The sequence below is a fragment of the Periplaneta americana genome, chromosome 13, assembly GCF_040183065.1.
Source record: "Periplaneta americana isolate PAMFEO1 chromosome 13, P.americana_PAMFEO1_priV1, whole genome shotgun sequence".
NCBI lineage: Eukaryota > Metazoa > Arthropoda > Insecta > Blattodea > Blattidae > Periplaneta > Periplaneta americana.
The window spans coordinates 10,012,346-10,034,284 of record NC_091129.1 but is presented as its reverse complement, the minus strand read 5'-3'; the positions used below and the strand labels follow the sequence as shown (position 1 = coordinate 10,034,284).

At 36.0% G+C, this 21,939-nt stretch overlaps 1 pseudogene; it reads right to left on the bottom strand.

Annotated features, from left to right (window-relative positions):
* Positions 1-816: 816 nt before the first annotated feature.
* The window catches only part of LOC138711739 (serine/threonine-protein phosphatase Pgam5, mitochondrial-like), a 40,237-nt pseudogene continuing 19,114 nt past the window's right edge, over positions 817-21,939 (bottom strand).

The following is a 21,939-nucleotide window of genomic DNA, read 5'->3' as shown; positions in this document are numbered from 1 at the left end:
TCCTTCCGCGACATTTCACTGTCCCCTTATAACCCTCTTCATTTAGTTTATCCAGAATTTTAATCACTATATTCACTGGGTTAATCTTCTTCAGCTCACCGCACATAACATTACACAATAAACTGCAAGGTACAAACTAGCTGACAGCGCTTATACAGCAGTACTGTCTTCGCTCTCGCGTCTAGCATTGCTGCGTGATATAGTTATTTGCAAAGCCCATGTCAACTTGATCTTGATTGGTCGCCATCTCTGGTGTTCATTGCGTTTGAGTAATAAAATTTAAGTATTTTGCATTGATTTTAATGCTTAATCCAATGGTAATAAAGGTAAGTCTTTCTTTTTTTTACCCCACCTGATGGTTTACTTATTAGTCCCATATATTTTCCTAAGCACCTCATTCTCAAACACCCTTAACCTATGTTCCCTCAGACGTACCTAATAGTCAAATATAAATAACAGAAATTTTTGCAAAGTAACCTACTCTGTGACTTATTACAAAATGTTACAGAAAGCCCCAAAGAACCAACTTTGAAACCTTACATGGATACTAAGTTTACAAACTCTTGGAGACATTTCAATCCAAATTGCTGCAGCAAATTTCCGTGGCATGAATTTGAAACTTAGAAAATGCAAAGTGTCTATGGTTTTTCTTGCAGGATTTTTAAAACTTATTCAGTAAACATATGAAAAAGTTTTTCAATATATTACTACTTTTTACTGTATATCCACATTACGTACACACATATTTTTTGGTACACAAATCAACTGCTCAGGCACTGTATAAAAAAAAAAGTCTGCAAGAAACAGTAAATCTCATAGTTTCTCAATAATATTCATAATATTACAAAATAAGTTTAATACAGTACAAAATTTTGTATTTTGGTATAATTATTTCAATGTTGTACCTTTGAAACATTTTCGACAGATTACATAACTAGCATTGCACTTCAGTTGTCAGGAATAAAGCTAGTCTTCATTGTTACTTCACATCTGTGCCTGGTCCACAAAGGTGTGAACAAATGTTCTAAAAGTTGTAACAAAAAAGTTCTCAGATAAAGCATGGTGTAATATAATTGTTACACAAAAAAAAAACACAATACAAGAAATATGTTAATTCATTGTTACAAGTGATGTCACATAACTAATTGAAATAAAAATATTTATTATTATGTTGAAAGTAGAATAAGTTGACATCAGGAGATATAGGGACTTCATTACCTACTACCTACTTATTATATATATTTAGCTACCTTATGATTACAAAAATAAAAACGATACTAAGAAGGAAGACTCACCAAGTGATAATGGATTTTCACAGAGATTGTTCTCCCATATGTTCCATTTGAAATAAGAAACCTCCTATAAATTTCTACATCCGGAGAAAGCCTAGTTTTCGAGATATGACTTTTATAATTCTTCAATCCAGAGCTATAAAATCTAAAGGAAGGCTGCTATGTGCTATATATATAGGGCAACAAAACTCATCTAGCTGCATACCATACTGTCAAAATATCCTTAAATAATACAGTTATGAAAATTATATGTCAGATTCAGTATATCATCATTGTTCCTGCAATAACTCCTATGTAACATATTTATCGATTTTCAGGTTTTTGCTCTATTAAATAACTTAAATAGTGATACAGCAAATAAAATCTCCTATACTACTGGGTTCAAAAAGTTCCCGGAATTTTACTACCATTTTTGGTATTAATATATAACAAGGGATATTTTTCATTTGTTTTGTTGGTAACATTCATGATGTCATTTCCTTAAAGTTTGTTGATAATGGCGATTGTTGGTTTTGAGTTGTAGGCTATTGTTTATCATAGTGTTTTGTTTGTTCATCGCATTTTGTAATTATGTCCACAGAGCAACGTACAAACATCAAGTTCTGTGTTTTGTTACACAATACTCATGCAGAGACATTAAGATTGTTGGAAGAAGCATATGGCGAAGCAGCAATGAAAAAAACTCAAGTGTATGCCTGGCATAAACGCTTTTCTGGTGGCCGCGATAGCATCAAAGATGACGTACGCAGCGGCCGACCAACAACTGCAACAAATGAAGCAATCGCTCAGCGTGTGCGTAATGTTGTGAGGGACGACCGACGTAAAACCATAAAAGAGATAGCAGCAGAGGTCGGAATATCAGTCGGAAGTGTACATAATGTTCTTCACAAGCATCTCAACATGCATTACGTGTCTCAGAAGTTAGTTCCGAAAATGTTGTCGGAAGAACAGAAAGAAACAAGAATGACTCTTGCTGGGGACATGATCAGTATGGCTGATGAAGATGGTGATTTCTTAAACAAAATTATTGCTGGTGATGAAACTTGGTGCTACTTGTACGACCCAGTCCCTAAACGACAGTCATCTGAGTGGAAATCGAAAACATCTCCTCGGAAGCAAAAATTTCCTAGGAACACTTCCAAAGGCAAAGTTATGTTGGAAGTTTTCTTCGACTCTCAGGGTCTCATCCACCATGAGTTCATTCCAGAAGGTCGTACTGTAACGAAAGGATTGTACGTAGAAATCCTCTGTCGCCTCCGGGACGCAGTGAGAAGGAAACGTCCAGAAAAGTGGGTAGAAAATAACTGGTTCCTTATGCATGACAATGCACCTGCTCATCGCGCAATTATTGTAAAGAATTTTCTTGCCAGGCACAACATAACTGCTTTGGATCACCCACCATACTCTCCTGATCTCTCACCACCTGATTACTTTCTGTTTCCCCGTCTGAAAAGTCATCTGAAAGGACGGAGATTCAATGCTGAAGAGGTTATCGCAAACGCGACGAGAGCACTAAGACGGGTTTCACAAAATGGCTTCCAGGAACTCTACACGCGTTGGCGAAAGTGTGTTGTTGCGGAAGGCAACTATTTTGAAGGGAATGCTGTAGAATAGTGTTTAAGGTACGTTGTTTCTATGATACTAGCAAATTCCGGGAACTTTTTGAACCTAGTATGTATGTAATTACACACAGTGTTAAAAAAAGGTATCCAATATTTTAGGAGGTGATAGTATGCATCAAAACAAGAAAATAATGTCTAATAAAAATGGGTCCTACTTTCTGAGATCTGTTCGTAGGAAGTGTTCAATGTGATGTCTAAGGAGCGGATTCCTATGTAATTAAATATTTTTCTTGTGTGTGATAAAACACAATTAACAAAGTTAAAAATTCCGAACATGAAGTGTTAAGTTTAAAACCCGAATTTTATTTCACATAAAAACACATATTTTCACAAACATATTTTCAGGAAATATATTATAAACACATAAGTCTTGGAGTTTTTTCACTTAAATAATTTTTTACAAGAACTTTTAAATATTTTAAAACTAAATCAATTATATCACTCAGAAATACATCATCTTTTTAAGAATCCTTGGTTGTTTCGTGTTTCTATGGGTTATGTGGTGTATCCGTGATCAATTTTTGTAATAGTATCGCCTTAAGTTCTGAGAACTGCTAGGCAGCATATCAGTGTTATTATATGAGAATAAATTAACATGGACAAGAAGGAGAGATTTTGCAACACATAATTAGGAACGTTTATTGTTGCTGAAGATGATTTCATTCCGCGCTTTGTTTGTGAAACACAACAGATAAGAGCTCGGGTATGAACATTATTTAATTTAAACAAATCTCTCGCCTTTCGCTCAAGCCTATGAAGTGAGGAAATACATCTTGTTGTGATTCCCCGTTATCGGACCAAAAGCATAAGCTGCGTAGTGCAGACGTGGTGGCATCGCTATAGGAAACTTTTCTCAGACATTGTCAGTCAGTAGCTAGAAACATTTTTTTACGTTAAGACGTGAGTATATTAGCCTCTTAAGATGCCTAAAATCAAATCGAGTTTAAGATCGCGTCTACAGCAATATGTAGACGAATTTAAAAACATTTTTACTACCGACGGAAAAGTGTTATTTTGCCAGCCATGTGGTAAATCAGTAAGTGCAGATCAGAGCTCTCAGGTAACCTAACATTTGTCTGGAAACAAGCACATTGCTGCTGATTCACGGGTGCATTCACGGCAAAACAGTGGATATAAAAAATTGTGTAAAGTTGCTCAAGTATTGGAGGGTGTGCCAGTAGGTGAAATTGACGGTGTAGGTGTTTGTGACATTCCTCTCTTTAAATATGCACGTCTGACGTCCTGTGATGTGGAAAGATCGTTTTCACAGTATAAGTCATTGTTCAGAGATAATCGGCATGCATTTGTGATGGAGAATTTGGAAATGACCTTTGTTGTTCACTGCAATTCTCGGACAACTACTAGCAACTGATACTCAAGTGCGGTTGGTGAGTACCTAGTAACATTTTTTTTTTTTTTCAAGCTAAGTAAGGTATTTTTGTCATATTTAAAAAAATATAGGCGGCCGGGTAGCTCAGTTGGTAGAGCAGCTGGCTACAGATTAAAAGGTCCGGGGTTCGATCCCAGGTGGTGACAGGATTTTTTCTCGTTGCCAAACTTTCAGAACGGCCCCGAGGTTCACTCAGCCTCCTATAAAATTGAGTACCGGGTCTTTCCCGGGGGTAAAAGGCGGTCAGAGCGTGGTGCCGACCACACCACCTCTTTCTAGTGCCGAGGTCATGGAAAGCATGGGGCTCTACCTCCATGCTCCCAAGTGCCTTCATGGCATGTTACGGGGATACCTTTACCTTTACCTTTAAAAAAATATATATATTGTTTGTGGAGGGAAGCAATCAAGATGAATGCGAACGTGTCAGCTGTGCGTAGTGTACCTGGCAGGTCTTCGGGCAGTAACCTCTGTCGACGTTGCGACAGGGAGGTTGAAACCCTTGCCCATGTCCTGGGGGCCTGTCCATACGGTGAACTTCTACGAAATATGCGGCATCATACAGTAAGATCTATAATAGCAACTGCCTTAAGGAACAAAGGTTATTCAGTATATGAAGAAGTTCACGGCATATCCAGTGAGGCAGTAATCGAAGAATCGACATAATTGCATTTAAACCTCCCTCTCTTGAAGGTTACATCATAGACCCTACTGTGAGATTCGAATCGCACGAACATCAGCCAGAAGAAGTACACGAGGAAAAAAGGAATATATATGAACCTTCCATCAGTTTTTATAAGGACAAATACCATCTGGAATCCATCGTCATTACGGGACTAATGATAGGAGCCCGTGGGACCGTACCCCGGTTCCTAGTTGACTTCTGTAAATCTTTTGGCCTGCATAAAAATATTTTAAGAGATCTAACAATTGCAGCACTCAAAGGCTCAATAGCTATTTTCAGGCATCATACACATGGACCATGACTAATTCGCATCTCCTTGACGTTACTTCGTTTAACATCATGTGTTTCAATATAATTCAAATACTTTCTTTTTCACTCTAACAACAATTTATCGCTAAGCCTCAAGGCTTTTACTCTATTGTATCATGGTACTCTTTGTCGACGGCAACCTGTAGTGGTTACAGGAAGAAATTAAATTAAATTAAATTTCGTACTTTTTAGCACATAAAAAATAAATATATTTAAATTTTTAGCACATAAAAATCCACTCCCTATTTATCACATTATCTCTCTAATTCAATATAATATTCGTGCCAAGTAACGAAACACTATCAGAGAACTTCCGAGTGAAATTATTCCGAGGTCTAAAGCCCGAGGCTGAATTATAGGAGTTGTATGCTTTGGAATTGTTAACAATTCCACAGTTTCACCTTCTGCAGTTATTCTTTCTAAAGCATGTCTACCTTGGTAACTGGTCCATGAGTCTACCGAAAGAATCTATGACCACTGACAGATGGAAAGTATACTTCTTGAAACCGCTTGAAGAGCTGAGTTTTCATAAGTTTCCCTGATTTTGAGGGCAATGCATAAACATTTGGGGCAGTGGCGGCTCCTGCATATTTCTTAAGAGGAGGAAAGAAGTTAACAGCGCAAAATGATACCTTCTTGAGAGAAACATGCTACAAATTAGCCTACATGCATACATGTAAGACCAGGTAGTGTTAGGGGTGGCCTTCTCTTTTGTATACCAATAATCTGTTCTTGTAAACTGAGTTTCCTAAATTGTCCAAAATACGTTTTCACTTCCATTCATTGTTGGATAATTGCATAAATTAACAATTACAAGGAAATTCACAAACTCGCAGAATTTTTCGCGCACACTACAGGATCACACGTATTGGAAGAGACCAGCTACTAACACGTAACCGGAACAGTTTTATGGAAGTGGGAATGGGAAATAATCTGTTAGGAAAGCGAGAACACTGCACCCACCCACGTGGTCTGTGTTGCCACATGTACATTTTACAAGTTCAGTATCACATGCTTTTGAAGAATATCAGTTCTTGTAAAATCATACTACCATTATTGTTCAAAGCTGCCGGTGAACGATTAATTTTTTTATGTTAAAAATAATGTAGTTTGGAGTACTTTCAATTTCAAATATATTTGTACAAAACTGACAACTTGGCTGTTGCCCTGTCTAGTAGACAATGAATGGAAGTGAATTTCAGGGGCCAAAAAGATCTGCGATACTAACGTAGAACTACTTCCTCTTTGTTTTATATAAATCTAACTTCAACTTTCAGATATCCTCGAAAGTTTCAAACCATGAATAGTAGCTTATATAAAGTGCAATGAATAATATATTTTGTTTTATAATTTAAAAAAAAAAGTTTATATGGTGTCTTTCATAGCTTTGTGTTAAAACTGTTTTATTGTGCCTCCTCCTAGATGTGTTATAGTCTGGTTGAATGCAGCATCGTTAGATGGCAGCGGTAGCGAGCTTGCTGCATGACCAGTCGGTTTCTATTTCCTGCCCATGAGCTGATTCAGAGGAGGATCTCCTCCCTATCCGTTCATTTATTTGCTTTAAAACTCTGATTCTTTCTCTGGCCGCTAGCGCGCTGTTGTCTATGTGTGTTAACTGCAGTAAAGGAGGAATGGATTGACTTTCCTCCACACAAACAATCTCGTATCTTTCTCACAGTTTTCTAGCAGCACATGATTGTGCGTCTTTTAAAACTCGATCAACTGAGGTTTTCTTATAACTGTGAACTTAAAAATTATCGAATCTTCCTCGAATTTCAAGGCACATATTTTATTTGGTATTTACTTTCAAAAGAAGAAAAATATGAGGAGGACGTTCCTCCTTTCCCTCCCCCGAGAAACCGCCACTGATTTGGGGCTTAAACATTTTCTTCTTCACAATGGCAATGGAGATATGAGACTCATATGAGTGTCAAGCCATTGTTTTGAGAAATCATATCTCAAAGGCTATGCCTTCTCCAGATGTAGAAATTTATACGGAGGTTTCTTATTTCAAATGGAACATATGGAGGAAAAATTGTTGTGAAAATCAATTATCACTTGGTGAGCCTTCCTTTAAGTATGAAGGCAAGAAGTGAAAACTACATTCTATTGAACATAAATAAAAATAAGGATTGTATCCAAGTACATACACTAACGAAATTCATACTTGTGCATTCTCTACAAACAGCGGTATTCCATCATTTCAATTCTGGGTAGTGTATCATACTTTAACATATGTCTTCTCTTCAGAATAATAGCTTTCCACTCTATAACATAAAAACAATTACTAATACTTCAGTGGAAAATAACAATTATACAATATTCAGAGTTTAGAAAATACCATTGGGTATACAGGCGTCCACTTAGCGGATATCCTCCTTCTTTGTAATATAATTAGAATAATTTATTTACGTGTTTTATAATAGTACATTATGGTAGTAATTAAGACGCGAGTATGTTTTCATACGAGCGTCTTAATTACCATTATAGTCAAGTTTTATACGACTGTTTCTGCTCGACCATATTTCTAACTTGAAATTATTCATAAGTATCCATGTTATTCTTATCTGACTGAGGAGCGGAACTGACCTTATGCAATATCTCGTAAATTGTGAGATGTGCGCAGACGCGAAAGTATTGATTTTTTCCGAGAAATAAATCTCGACATCGACCTTGATATAATCTAGAGAGTAAAATAAACATTAATCTTGGTATAACCTTGAAATTGAATTAGACATTGAAAAACGAGATGACAAACTGAATTTATTTGAATATTATTTACAATTAACGCTAATTATTATAGTAACAGAACTGACTTTATTTCAAATATGGGTGATTTATTGTGCAATTGGTGAAATTAATTTGCGGGAATGTGCTTTGTGAAAGGCTGGAAGATGACGGTGAATTGATGTTAATTTGTGTGTTGTTTTTTTCGACTGAGTTTAATATTGTATTTGAGATTTCAATTTTATTTTGGATCGATTCTTCAACATAATCTTCTGCGACAGTATTGGATTTCCAGCCTCCGAGAATAATCGATATTTGCGCTTTCATATTGCTACAATGGTATTTTCTGATTGGTGGAACACCTGAACTTTAATGAATAGGTGTACTTTAATGAGGGCTGCTACCAGGTGTATAATAACTACATTTCGGCATGGTCGAGCGTAAAATATATAAAGTGACAGAAGTAAATCCAAATACTTTAAATAAGCACTGCTTTAAATATAAACTTTTTTGCTAAGTTTTAGCCTAGATCATATATGTAACAGATAACTCACTGCTGTGTTAAAATCGGCAGCACTTTGAAAAGAACAACCACCAGGATCGCCACCCGTCCGCCGTAAACGAACACGAGATAGCGATTTTTAAGAATATTAATCTACTGATTGTCAGTGCCACCTTTCATCAATGTAATTTTATTGCGTAGTGTTATTACCATGGCAACAGCCAAAGAAAAACAAGCTATAGGCGCATTTTAACGCAAAGAACCGTGGCGTGAGGAGAAGCTACAAAATGCCGTGTTTATTAAATTTATCTGTATCACTAGACCACTAAGTAAACATATTCTCTTTAAGTTTACTACGTAGCTCGGTTCAACCTTTCTGTTGTGAGGAGGGGTGGTTTGTTACGTACGCTACTGTTCTAGAGTGAGTACAAATACCAACTGAAGAATGAGAAAAACTGTACAGTATATCAGACAAAAGTTTTGCGAGCCAGTGTACGAGTATTTTCAATAACCAAATAAGTGGAACAGATTTACTTCTGTTATTTTATAATATTAGAATAGACGTGAATAACTTATTTGTTGTTGTTTTCTAAACCCAGGAGTTTGACAATAAAGTCACTTGACCTCTTGCACTCCAATATTTTTCAAGATATTATCATGGTCAGCCACTGAAGCACAGATTTTGAGGTGTTCTGAATCCATTTCTTGGTTTGAGTTGCACAATGGGCAGTTAGGGGACTGATATATTCCAATTCTATGCACGTGTTTGGCCAAACAGTCATAGCCTGTTGCCAATCTAAATGCAGCTACAGATGATTTTCGTGGTAAATCGGGAATTAACTGTGGATTTTGATGCAGAGAGTTCCATTTTTTCCCTTGGGATTGTGTTATCAAATTTTGTTTGTTGAAGTCTAAGTATGTAGATTTAATAAATCTTTTCACAGAGTAATACGTAGATTTAGTAACAGGTCTGTAAGTAGCAGTGCTGCCCTTCTTTGCTAAAGCATCCGCATTCTCGTTTCCCAGGATTCCACAATGGGATGGTATCCATTGGAATACAATTCTTTTATTGAGAGTTATTAATTGAGAGAGCATTTTAGTTATTTCTGCTGTTTGAGATGAAGGTGTGTGTCTAGAGAATATTGATAGAATAGCTGCTTTGGAGTCTGACAATATAACTGCATTCTTAAATTTATTGATGCGAAATAGAAGATTCCTGAGACTTTCACTTATTGCAACGATTTCTCCATCAAAAATTGTTGTTCCATATCCAAGAGATCTATAAAGTGAGAAGAGACAGCACGTAACACCTGCACCGGCACCTTGTTCTCTGGAGATCAAGGATCCGTCGGTGTATAAATGAAGCCAGTTTTGTGGAGGGTACCTAATATTAATTGTCTCTAAAGACAATTGTTTCATTATTTCAGTGTTTACTTCTGATTTCAGTATTTCTTGTCTTAAATTTAGATTATATTCTATATTTAATAAAGTTCAAGGGTTTGGTTTAATTTGTACGCTTTCTTTTAAATTCAGGATATTGATTTTAGTTATATTGTATAGAGGAGGATTGCCTGCTAGAATATGCCTATATACCCAATGTATTTTCTACTCCGAATATTCTACAGAAAGTTGTTTGTGACACAATAATTACAGAATAATAATGTACAAGATATTCATGGTACACATTTTTGGTCTGATCTATATTTTCACTTTTCTGAAACATAGCCCTGGTCTAGGAGAGAGGAAATGAAAGTGATAATAACTTGTGACTGATTATCACTCCTAGATTCTAACTCAATCACAGTAGTTAGAAAAATCATATACCTCCTCCCTAACACCACAAGTAGGCGTCAGGATAGTAGATGTAGAATTGTGTAGTACAGTAGTTATTCAATTGAATTAAGTATAAAGTTACATAAAATCCACTCTTTCACGTCAAAACACAATATTCCACAACTGAATGGTGAATTTGCAAAACGACGTAAGTCCCTAGAAGTAGGTTTGAGAAAATTAAAGAAAATTGTTTTTGGCCTCGCTGAACGATACATTCTTACAATATAATTTTTTATATGTAAGCAAAATAGTTTTTGTATAAAAATTCATACTTTTGTACTCTTCTTCAGGCCGTAAAAAATTTAATTATCTTCAGGACTTAAGTTGTTCTGCAAATTAACTTCAATCCTACATCATAATTATTAGGTTACTGACACATAAACATGTTTAACTAAATGTATTTATACCAAAATCATAAAATAACCTTATTGCAATTGTTGAACAACATTATTTTGAACAATTTGTTAATCACAAGAACACAGACCTCTGATGGAGAAAAGTATGATGTTGAAGAAATGTTTCTGAGCACTTATTGCCATTAAGTATTTGATTAGTGTGTTGTTCTTATTTTGTTCTGGACAACTGTCGCAAAACAACCACAGTTCTTTAATATACTGGATGGGACACAGTTATTAAAGTAGTGTGCAGGAGAAAATTTCATACCTCATCAACACTTTTCTTGGCCTGTCCCTCATGGTAGAACAAAAGGACATTTCACTAGTTTTAATATTGTGCACAGAGAAACCTGGGACGATAAGCTGGCGATAGTAGTACATATCCTCAACATTTTTCAGGTAGTCAAATGTGACAGCAAGAAAATCCTCTCTCTCGATGCTTAACTTGGCTCCATTTTGCAATACTTTTTACTTCAGCTACAAGTTTAGCACGATTACTGAGCATATTGCTTTTCATTTTCATGCTCTGTTGTTCAAATGTAATAAATTTTCTCACCTGAAGAATTACCAATGATACGAACAAAAAACATTTTGTCAGCAGATTGTATGATTAAAATTACATATTATGTAAGTTTCTTCAGTACTTGACAGGCAAAACAATTTAAGTCCAGGACTAAAGTCGTTATACCCTTTAACCAAATATTCTGCTGCTAAGAAAAACTATACAAAAGTCTTGGATTAAAGTAATTCTGCTACTAAACGATGTCCCTTGCACACAGGAATACAGTGAAACCTCTCATTTACGGACATTGAAGGGACGTAACAATCTGTCCGCATCTGGAGGTGTCCTTTATTGGGAGGGAGGCTCCCCAATCTAACAGTAAATTTATAATTATATTATATAGTATATCCCTTCACACTTTAAATGAAATATATTACTGTAGTTTAATTCTAAATATAGTATACTACTGTAAATTCTTTGCAACTTTGAACTACAGTAGATAAGACCGAAAAAGGTAAATACAGTACTGTGCCATGTAATTTTATTCTAGGTCTACAGTTATGCAGTACTGTAATTTACAGTTTTCAACTTAACCTTTACGTTCAGGTGCTATGTCTCTCGAAACAGAGCAACTGATTGAAATGAAGAGAATAATCCTACTAACCCTATCATGTGTCGAATACAATTTCACGATCGCGGAAACCTTGGACCCATCAGACAAGTAAAATTTTATGACTCTGTTTATCCACCCGCTTCCAGCTAACAAGGGGTAGCCGGCTGGGCTAGTGGTAGCCCTTATTCTCTTCTTTCATGTTAAGGAATTTCTGTACAGTTCTCAAAACTAAATTTCCATTTTTGTAACACATTTGGTCTTGAAATCCAAGTTCTGTCCGCAGTCTGGAGATAAAGCAAGCTTTAGGACTGTGAAACAGCTGTCCGTGTCCGTGTCTGAGTGTGTCCGTAAAAGAGAGTTATATTTATCATTATTTCTATATCATTTCAGTAGGGACATAAAAATCTGTCCGTATTTGAGGAGTGTCCGTATCTTGGAGGTGTCCGTTAGGAGCGGTTTCACTGTATAATCATTCTCTCAACTCAGAACCCTCAAAATGTGGACTTAAGGCGTTTTGCAAATTCACCATTCAATTGTAAACAATTTCCGTACCAACAAATGTTTCTCAGATGTGTTAAAACTGTTTCAACAATATCTTCTGCAACTGGATAAAACAATGAAGACAGAAAAATTGACTTACATTATGAAAATTCACTGCTTTCTCATTCCTTCTACTTCTTTTTAATGCAATTGTTTACTGTTTCAACATATGAACAGGGTTCTATTCTACAAAAGTATGGAGCAATAATTTACAAGTTTACATCTTATTTTATCCAAGTTCCAACCAATTTAGAGTAAATGTTTTGCAGATTCTTGTGGTAGAATGAAAAAGCAGGCAGTGTGGTTAGCATAGCATAGCTGACAGTGAGTGAGTGAGTGAGTGAGTGTGCATTGTTTCTATTTATCCCATGTATAAAGATGGTTTATTCGAAAATAGAATCTTTATCTATATGTGACAAATCATATTTAAACATCATATTTATTAATGTTACTAAGCCACATATTTAAATCAGTTAAACATAAATATACTCTCTAAAATACCGATAGAAAGTTCTCTCGTATATGATACAAGATACTAATAGCAATACTAATACAGAGTTGTTATTGGTTTGGTTTACCAACCTACAGTGTTTACTGTCTGCCACCCCTTTCCTCTCTGATTTCCCTTTACATTGGACATGCCCACGCATGTTGCGGAATTGTGCGATTGTTTTGAGTGCAGTTTCCTGTAAAGGTACGGTCACACGTCGCTACTTTTGCAGCGCTACTTTTATACTGCAGCTGCAAAAGTAGCGCGCTGCATGCTACTTTTCATGCTGCGCAACCCGAGTGCTGCAAAAGTTGCAACTGGAGGTTGCGAGTCTGTTCACACGCAAGGCGCTACTTTTGCAGCCGCAGTCATGCTGCAGGTTTCCATCTCCGTGTTGACTTCTCAATATACATTTTGTGGTTATGTTCGCATTATTAAGAAACTCATGCGAAAGCTTCCTTATCTATTATTTGCTTTACTGTCGTATCTAGTATTAAGAAATTGACATTATTTTTACTATAAAGCTTTTAAAAACGCCTATATACTTAAATGATGACCAACAGGATATTCACGTAATCAAAGTTGGCAACCCTCCTGTTTGGAACTACGCTACGGAAAATTTAAAAAATGAATTATATCGTCACCAATTATGCTCAGACTGTGTTGTGTATTTAATAACTGTTACAAATAATTTATTTTCATCACATTTGACATTAAAATGTATCCAAGCAATAAAAGTATCATTGGCACATTTGGGTGGTAACACTGGTTGCAACCGCAGCAAAAGTTTCAACAAAACCGATATCAAAAATGCTGCGGCTGCAACCCTGAGAACCCTGTTCACACGTCGCTACTTTTAAGTTGCGCGCAGCATGGAAAAGTAGCGGGCAGCAGGTTCGGCAGCCGCTACTTTTCGGGTTGCACCGTTGTTCACACGTCGCAGTACAAGAGTTGCGCAGTTTTTTGTACTGCAGTGCTGCAAAAGTAGCGATGTGTGATCATACCTTAAGATCGCATGGCTCTAGACTCATGACTAAGCTGCGGATTTATGCCTATATGCCTATTTTAATCCTTAACCTGAAGGCAGAAGATTTTAGGTTACATATCCATTTTAAGACATTGTGAGTATTATATGCGAATTCTATAGTGCCTATAATTGCCTATTTCACTAGTAAATGCCTATTTACTTATAAATGCCTAAAAGTTGCCTAAATATCCGTATTATATATTATACTTGGATTTACTGTCCATTCTATCGACATTTTTTGAATCTGTAATTTGTTTCTTTTTTATCTAGCAGAGGGAAGTGATATAGAACTATCGATAATTCTGTGTTACGTTTTACTGCCAGCAGAGTGCGGAGAAATTCGAATAATTTAAATGAACCATTAAGAAAAAATGTATTTCGAAAGCCGCATGAATCATTGTGGTAGTTGACTAGGGTAGTTGTTTTAAACTGTGTATCCGTTTTGTGAGTTTGTGAATTGAGTATGGAGTTGAGTTTTCTGCTGTGATACGTGAAGTATACCGTGGAGATATGCCAAAGCAAAAGTCATCAGAAGCACTGATTGGAAAATACATTGACATTACTGCGTTCCCACTGGTTTGATCCGCAGCTGATTGAAGTATTGCCCCATCACTTCATGTGAAGCGGAAGGGAGTTTCTCCCAATTTAAGAGCATTCTCACAGACAATAGACATCAGTTCTCATTACAACATTTGGACGAATATTTAATTATTCACTGCCATAATGACATTCCTATAGAAAGTAGTGTACAATGCTACGCTATGGTCATGTTAGCCGTTGAGAATTAGAAATTTGTTAGTGCCTTTTTAAATGGCTATTTTAGAATTTTGAAGCGTATTTTGCCTGCCTATTTCAATGTTTTTGTGCCTAAAAATCCGCAGCTTCCTCATGACTCATTACTCTAGAAGAAAGAATGTTTGTGTGCAAGACACATGAGGACTACACGGCAAGAAGGATGAATAAGCACTCGAGCGCATGATGTTCCTTGTGCTATTCTTGCGTGGAGGAAGGAGCAGCAACCAAGGAGTTGACCCCCTACTCTACTAGTAACCCACAGCAAAGAGTTCGAAATGCATTAGTACTTTGTTATGATGTAGTCATAGGGTCTACATTATTTAATGCATACAATTTACGATATTAACTTCATAACTACTAGAGTAATATAATATGTATGAGGGGGATCCAGGAAATAACGACCATTCGCGCATACCCGCCGTGCAGCTGACTCCCCTTCCTTGTTTGAAGGTCAACTGGCTTCCTTAACATGTGTTCTCATAATGTTGTGAGTACTGGTTGCAACAAGTCGCCATTGTGCATTTTGTGTTACTTCAAAATGAACGACGTGATTGATAATCCCGCCGACTGTGAGGTGAGGAGTGTGATTCGATTTTTGAATGTCCGACATTTGAAACCTGCAGAAATTTACCGGCAATTGAAAGAAGTGTATCGTGATACTGTAATGAATGAAAGAAATGTGAGAAAATGGTGCGAAATGTTCAACAATGGGCGAACAAATGTCCACGATGAAACTCGACCCGGACGCCCATCACTCATCACAGAAGACCTGAAGACTAAAGTGATCGACAGAATCTTGCAAGACAGGCGCACATCACTCGACGAATTGCATATTGTCTTTCCTGACATTTCTCGTTCTTTGCTTGGTGAAATTGTGTCGCAACATCTTGGCTACCACAAAATCTGTGCCCGCCCGCACACTGCTGCTTCAACTCGAGAATTGCTGGATCAATTCGGTTGGGAAATCTTTGATCATCCGCCCTATAGTCCAGACCTTGCTCCTAGCGATTTTCACCTTTTCACTAAGCTGAAAGACTTCCTGGGTGGTACGCGTTTTGGAAGTGATGAAGAGTTGAAGAAGACAGTGAACACCTGGCTTAATGAACTGGTGGCAGAGGAGTATAACACGGGAATTCTAAAGCTAGTGAACAGATACGACAAATGTTTAAATGTAGGTGGTGATTATGTAGAGAAGTAAAGGAATCTTCAGTTATGTAACAGACTTTGTTTTTTCAAATAAATATATTTTTTTTAATTATTACAACAAAACGGTCGTTATTTCCTGGATCCCCCTCGTAAGAGAAGAGAATGAATGACTGGGTTAAAGAAGAATACCAAATAAATTGTTATAATATAGCCCAATAGCTACTTAAATCAAGCCTTTAATGAGCATAAATTCTTAGGGAAAAATATTAATATGTTTTAGGCGCTGTGATACAATTAATGCATAATGTAATAAAGAGGCACTAGGTACAGTCATAAAAAATAAATTCACACATAAAAACAAAAATTCATTGACTGTTGAAATTATAGGTTTACTTCCTTTTATGAGCGATACTTCTGAAATATTCCTTTGCAGCAGCTAAAGTACATAATAGGAAGTATTCTTATAAGGTAAGGATGTTAAAATCTGACATGGAAGAAATACCAATGTGTTTGAAAGCATTCATTTCCTTGCATGGGATCTCTTACAAGCTCGTTCAGGTATTAAAGATCAATGAGGAAAACATCATAATCATCACAACAGAAAACCTGATGATGTCTTCGAAAGTGTGCCCAACCACATTAAATCATTGACGGGAAGGAAAAGTCATTATGGTCAGTCAACGAGAACATATTTATGCGATATTTCATTTTGTGTGAGACAAGTGGGTCGACATTTTCAGCATCTACAATAAGGTGTGTTGTTGTAGTTTAATTCCGCTGTTAGAATACTAGTTTTGGCAGCTGTAACCACAGTCCTCACCAAGGAACCACATGCTGGTACATCAGAAAACCAGACCAATAACAATTCTATACTTCAGTTCAACAGAGCAGCTCATATACTCCACTTGTAAATAGTAAGTGTAAAGTAACAACATACAACTGTGCATAAAGCTTGTGTGGAACACAGTTTTACTACTCGTATTAATTACAAGCAAATTTATTTGTAAAGTAGGAATTAATAATTTTAGAAATGAATATGTTTATAACTAATACAAATCATACTTCTGTATAATAGATCCCAGATCAGTACTTTCTATACGTCACACCAAGTTCTAGCGTATCCAAAAGAACACAACAAAACAAAGCAATACTACGAGGGCTATTCAAAAAGTAACTTCCGTTTTCATATAGCGTGCATAACAACAGAGACAATGGCGCCGCTCTTGCAGTGGAGTGTACTTTGAAGCAATACGCGTTGAGCAGCAGTAGAGTCAAGGTCGTGTCTTTGTTCCTCTTTGAGCCACGTGCTTTCAAAATGTGTGCTGCAATCGCAAGTCCCGCCAGGTGTGAGGTACGTTCTGTAATAAGATTTCTTGTGGCCAAAAACTGTAAAGCTAGTGAAATCCATCGCCAACTTTGTGAAGTTTATGGGCCAGATGTTATGAGTGAAGGTGGTGTAAGACAATGTTAAAAAATGGGCAAACCAATGTCCATGATGAAGAGAGAAGTGGTCGATCGAGTATTGTGAATGCAGATCTGATTAATTTAGTTGATGAAAGGGTTAGAGCAAACCGCAGGTTCACCATGTCGTAGGATTTTCCACAGATTAGTCGTACTCTTCTATACAAAATGATTACTGAAGATTTGGGCTACAGGAAACTTTCTGCCAGATGGGTGCCTAAACTCCTTTCTGAGGAACAAATGGCTCAGCGGATGGGAGCAGCACTGTCCTTTCTTGAGCGTTACGAAAGAGAAGGTGATGTTTTTCTCGATCAGATTGTGACAGGAGACGAGACTTGGGTGCGGTATGTGAATGCAGAAACAAAGTTTAAATCAATGCAGTGGGGCCATACTCACTCCCCGAAAAAAACCCACAAAGTGTCGTCAAACACTTTCCACGAGGAAACTCATGGCAACTGTCTTCTGGGACAGAAAAGGAATTTTGCTAGTGGAGTTCTTGGAGAGGAATGCCACAATTAATGCTGAACGTTACTGTAACACACTAACAAACTTGAAAAGGGCCATTCAAAACAAACGTCGTGGCATGTTGAGCTCTGGGGTGATTTGCCTGCATGACAACGCCCGGCCGCATACAGCGCGTCGTATTGCGACCAAACTGCAAGAATTCAACTGGGAAGTATTGGATCATCCTCCCTACAGCCCAGATGTGGCGCCTAGCGATTACCATCTCTTCATGCACATGAAGACGTGGCTTGGCTCGAAACGCTTTGACGATGACGAAGAGTTGAAAACCAGCGTCGTAGGTTGGTTTCAGTCGCAGGCGGCCGAATTCTACAATTGCGGAATTTCAAAGCTCGTCAAATGCTACGACAAGTGTCTCAATGTGACTAGAAACTATGTGGAAAATTAAACTAGGGTGTATACTTTCAAACGTATTGTAACCCAATTCTGTAACATCATTCACAGGTTTGTAAAAAATAAACGGAAGTTACTTTATGAATAGCCCTCGTATAAACACATAGAAAAAAAATATTTTGATATATAGCATAATTTCCGAAGTTAAGATAGATATGTATTCATGTATTGGCATTTCTGAATAAACAAATTTAAGTCGCTTATAAAGCTACATAAAAGAAATGTTCATAACGAACATTCATCAGAAAATGTACAGATGTACCACAGATACAAGTCCAATGATGTTAGCTTTCAAAGTATATGTTTTTCCATTCTCTGCAGGTGATATGCAAGTCACACATTTGAAAACGGGGTGAGTAGAAATCAATACATTGTAAGTACTTCAAATAATATAGGGCAAAGAATATTTAACATAGTACATCCATCGGGAAATGAAGTTTAATGTTATTTACACATTAATGCATACTGTCTCCAGAACACACCTTTGTTCCCATCAAATTTCAACTACATAGAGCAGATGTAGTGATTACTTCTGAAAAAAGGCTATAAACATTTCTTTTGATATATTATCCCTCGTGCTGAATTAATAATCGCGCGTTCAGAATAAAAGAGGTGGAACAACGAAAAATGGAAGAAAGTAAGTCAGTGTTCTATGATAACACCTCATCCAAGTATCCTTGTTACCCTGAGCATTCCAAGCAGCAGATGTTTCACTATGGAATACATCAACTTGCCGTGATGGCCCCTGGAGGCATGTGTCCGACATCACCAAGGTTGCGAAGAATAACGCGTCCGCTGGGCAGCACACTGATCCACGTGATGCTGGCATGGTGTAACGATAGCCTCAGCCACGCTTCTGGTGGGAACTGCAATGCTCTGCATTTCATGAAAAAACACGAAGTTTACTTCTATGAAGTTACTTTCTTCTCATGCTCATGTATGGAATGTACAAAACAAAATGCCACCCAGTGCCGGATTTAGGCCTAGGCAACCTAGGCAGTTGCCTAGGGTGGCAATTTCCAGGGGGTGGCACTTTCTCTCTCTCTCTCTTCCTTTTTTTATTTTCATTTTACAGTGAAATTTATTGTTAAAACACTAGTTGGTAAATCTTTTCTGAAGTTTGTTCTTCAACACCTTGAGGAAGTTGGATATTGTTTTGTCATCGCATTGTCGTGGCGAGAGTGAAAGGAAAGTGTGCAGCTGCATAGTTATATTGTAATACAGGTATTACATTATTATACTATGAAACTGCTCAAATTTAATTAAATTATATTCTAATACAGATATTACCAATAACAAATTTAAATTTAATTAAATTATATTGTAATACAGGTATCGCCAATAACAAATTTAAATTTAATTAAATTATATTGTAATACAGGTATCACCAATAACAAATTTAAATTTAATTAAATTATATTGTAATACAGGTATCGCCAATAACAAATTTAAATTTAATTAAATTATATTGTAATACAGGTATCGCCAATACCAAATTTAAATTTAATTAAATTATATTGTAATACAGGTATCACCAATAACAAATTTAAATTTAATTAAATTATATTGTAATACAGGTATCACAATATTATACTATGAAACTGCTTAAATTTAACTAAATTATATTGTAATACAGGTATCACCAATAACAAATTTAAATTTAATTACATTATATTGTAATACAGGTATCACCAATAACAAATTTAAATTTAATTAAATTATATTGTAATACAGGTATCACCAATAACAAATTTAAATTTAATTAAATTATATTGTAATACAGGTATCACAATATTATACTATGAAACTGCTTAAATTTAACTAAATTATATTGTAATACAGGTATCACAATATTATACTATGAAACTGCTTAAATTTAATTAAATTATATTGTAATACAGGTACAGGTATCACAATATTACACTATGAAACTGCTTAAATTTAATTAAATTATATTGTAATACAGATATCACAATATTATACTATGAAACTGCTTAAATTTAACTAAATTATATTGTAATGCAGGTATCACCAATAACAAATTTAAATTTAATTAAATTATACTGTAATACAGGTATCACCAATAACAAATTTAAATTTAATTAAATTATATTGTAATACAGGTATCACAATATTATACTATGAAACTGCTTAAATTTAACTAAATTATATTGTAATACAGGTATCACAATATTATACTATGAAACTGCTTCAATTTAACTAAATTATATTGCAATATAGGTATCACATTATTATACTATGAAACTGCTTAAATTTAACTGCTTGTATAAACAAGAATGCATTGTTGAAAATGAAATTGAATGTGTGTTTATTATTTATTGCTAAGAATACACCTTTTCCAGTTGTATTTCAGAAAATATCCATTTAATTAAAAAAATTATCAATTGTATTTCAGATGGTATCAATTGTATTTCAGAAAACATCAATTGTATTTCAGACTTGTCAATTGTATTTCAGAAACTATCATTTGTATTTCAGAAGTTGTCATTTGAATTTGAATCGAGATCATTTGGTGTAAGGTGAAGACGTACATAAAAACTTATCTTTGAATTCCTGATGTTATGGCTCATTTGACTTTATTTGGTGCAGAATCTGAACCAGCTCTTAGAGCAAGGGAAGCAGATCGTCTGGATCGATGAAACTAATTTTAATCTGTTCTGTAGAAGAACTCGAGGCTAATTTACCTAGAGAGTAAAATTGATGAAGCAACACACACAATATTGTTGGTGGTGGTTGTGCTAGTGCAGTACAACACAGTCCAATTCATCATGCTGCAGCTTTACATGGAGAATATACCTCTCAGGCACTAAAATGCAATAAAGTTGAGGATTTTTTAATCCATTTTCCATTTTCTTTAATATATGTTATTTATGCAACTCATCACAACATTAACATGGCCTCAAATCACCTTCAGGAAGCCTTAAACATCATATGCCCTTGGCTTGAAAATTGGCGCATCGCACTGAACTACAATAAATGTGAAGCAATGATATTTACTTTGTGTCGTCCTGCTAATCCTCCATGCATAAATCTTTCAACCAACGTGATACCGTGGAAACCAAAGGATGAAGCTGTAAAATATCTTGGAGCACACTTAGATCGCCGTCTGTCATGGAAACATCACATCAACAACAAACTTAAATTGGCCTACTCAAGACTCGCTAAATTATATCCGCTCCTCAACGAAGAAATCATCTTTAAAGCTACAAAATTGCATGCTACTTTACACATCTCTATTACGACCTCTACTGTTTTATGCCTGTCCTGTCTGGGGAGGAGCTGCAATAAGTGAAATTAAACACATCCAGTCATTTCAAAATAAAGTCCTACGAATTTCACTCAATTCTCCTTGGTTTGTCCGTAACAGCCAACTACACAGAGAAACTGGTATTGACACAATCAAATAGTTTATTCATTCAAAAGCTAAGAAGTTCTATAACAACCTAGAAAATGTTCCAGGCGCCATCCACTACTCTCTCGGAAGAAAGTCCAGATTTCCCACCAGAATCAAGAGCCAACTTCCAATGGACCTCATATTATAATCAAAATTTATCATCACACCAACCTATGTAAATAATTATTTATTGACAATTATTTTTGTTCATTGAGGAGTCCAATCTAGGCTGCCCTCAATTCAGTGTCATATATTGTATTTATATTTTTTCGAAATGATCTGT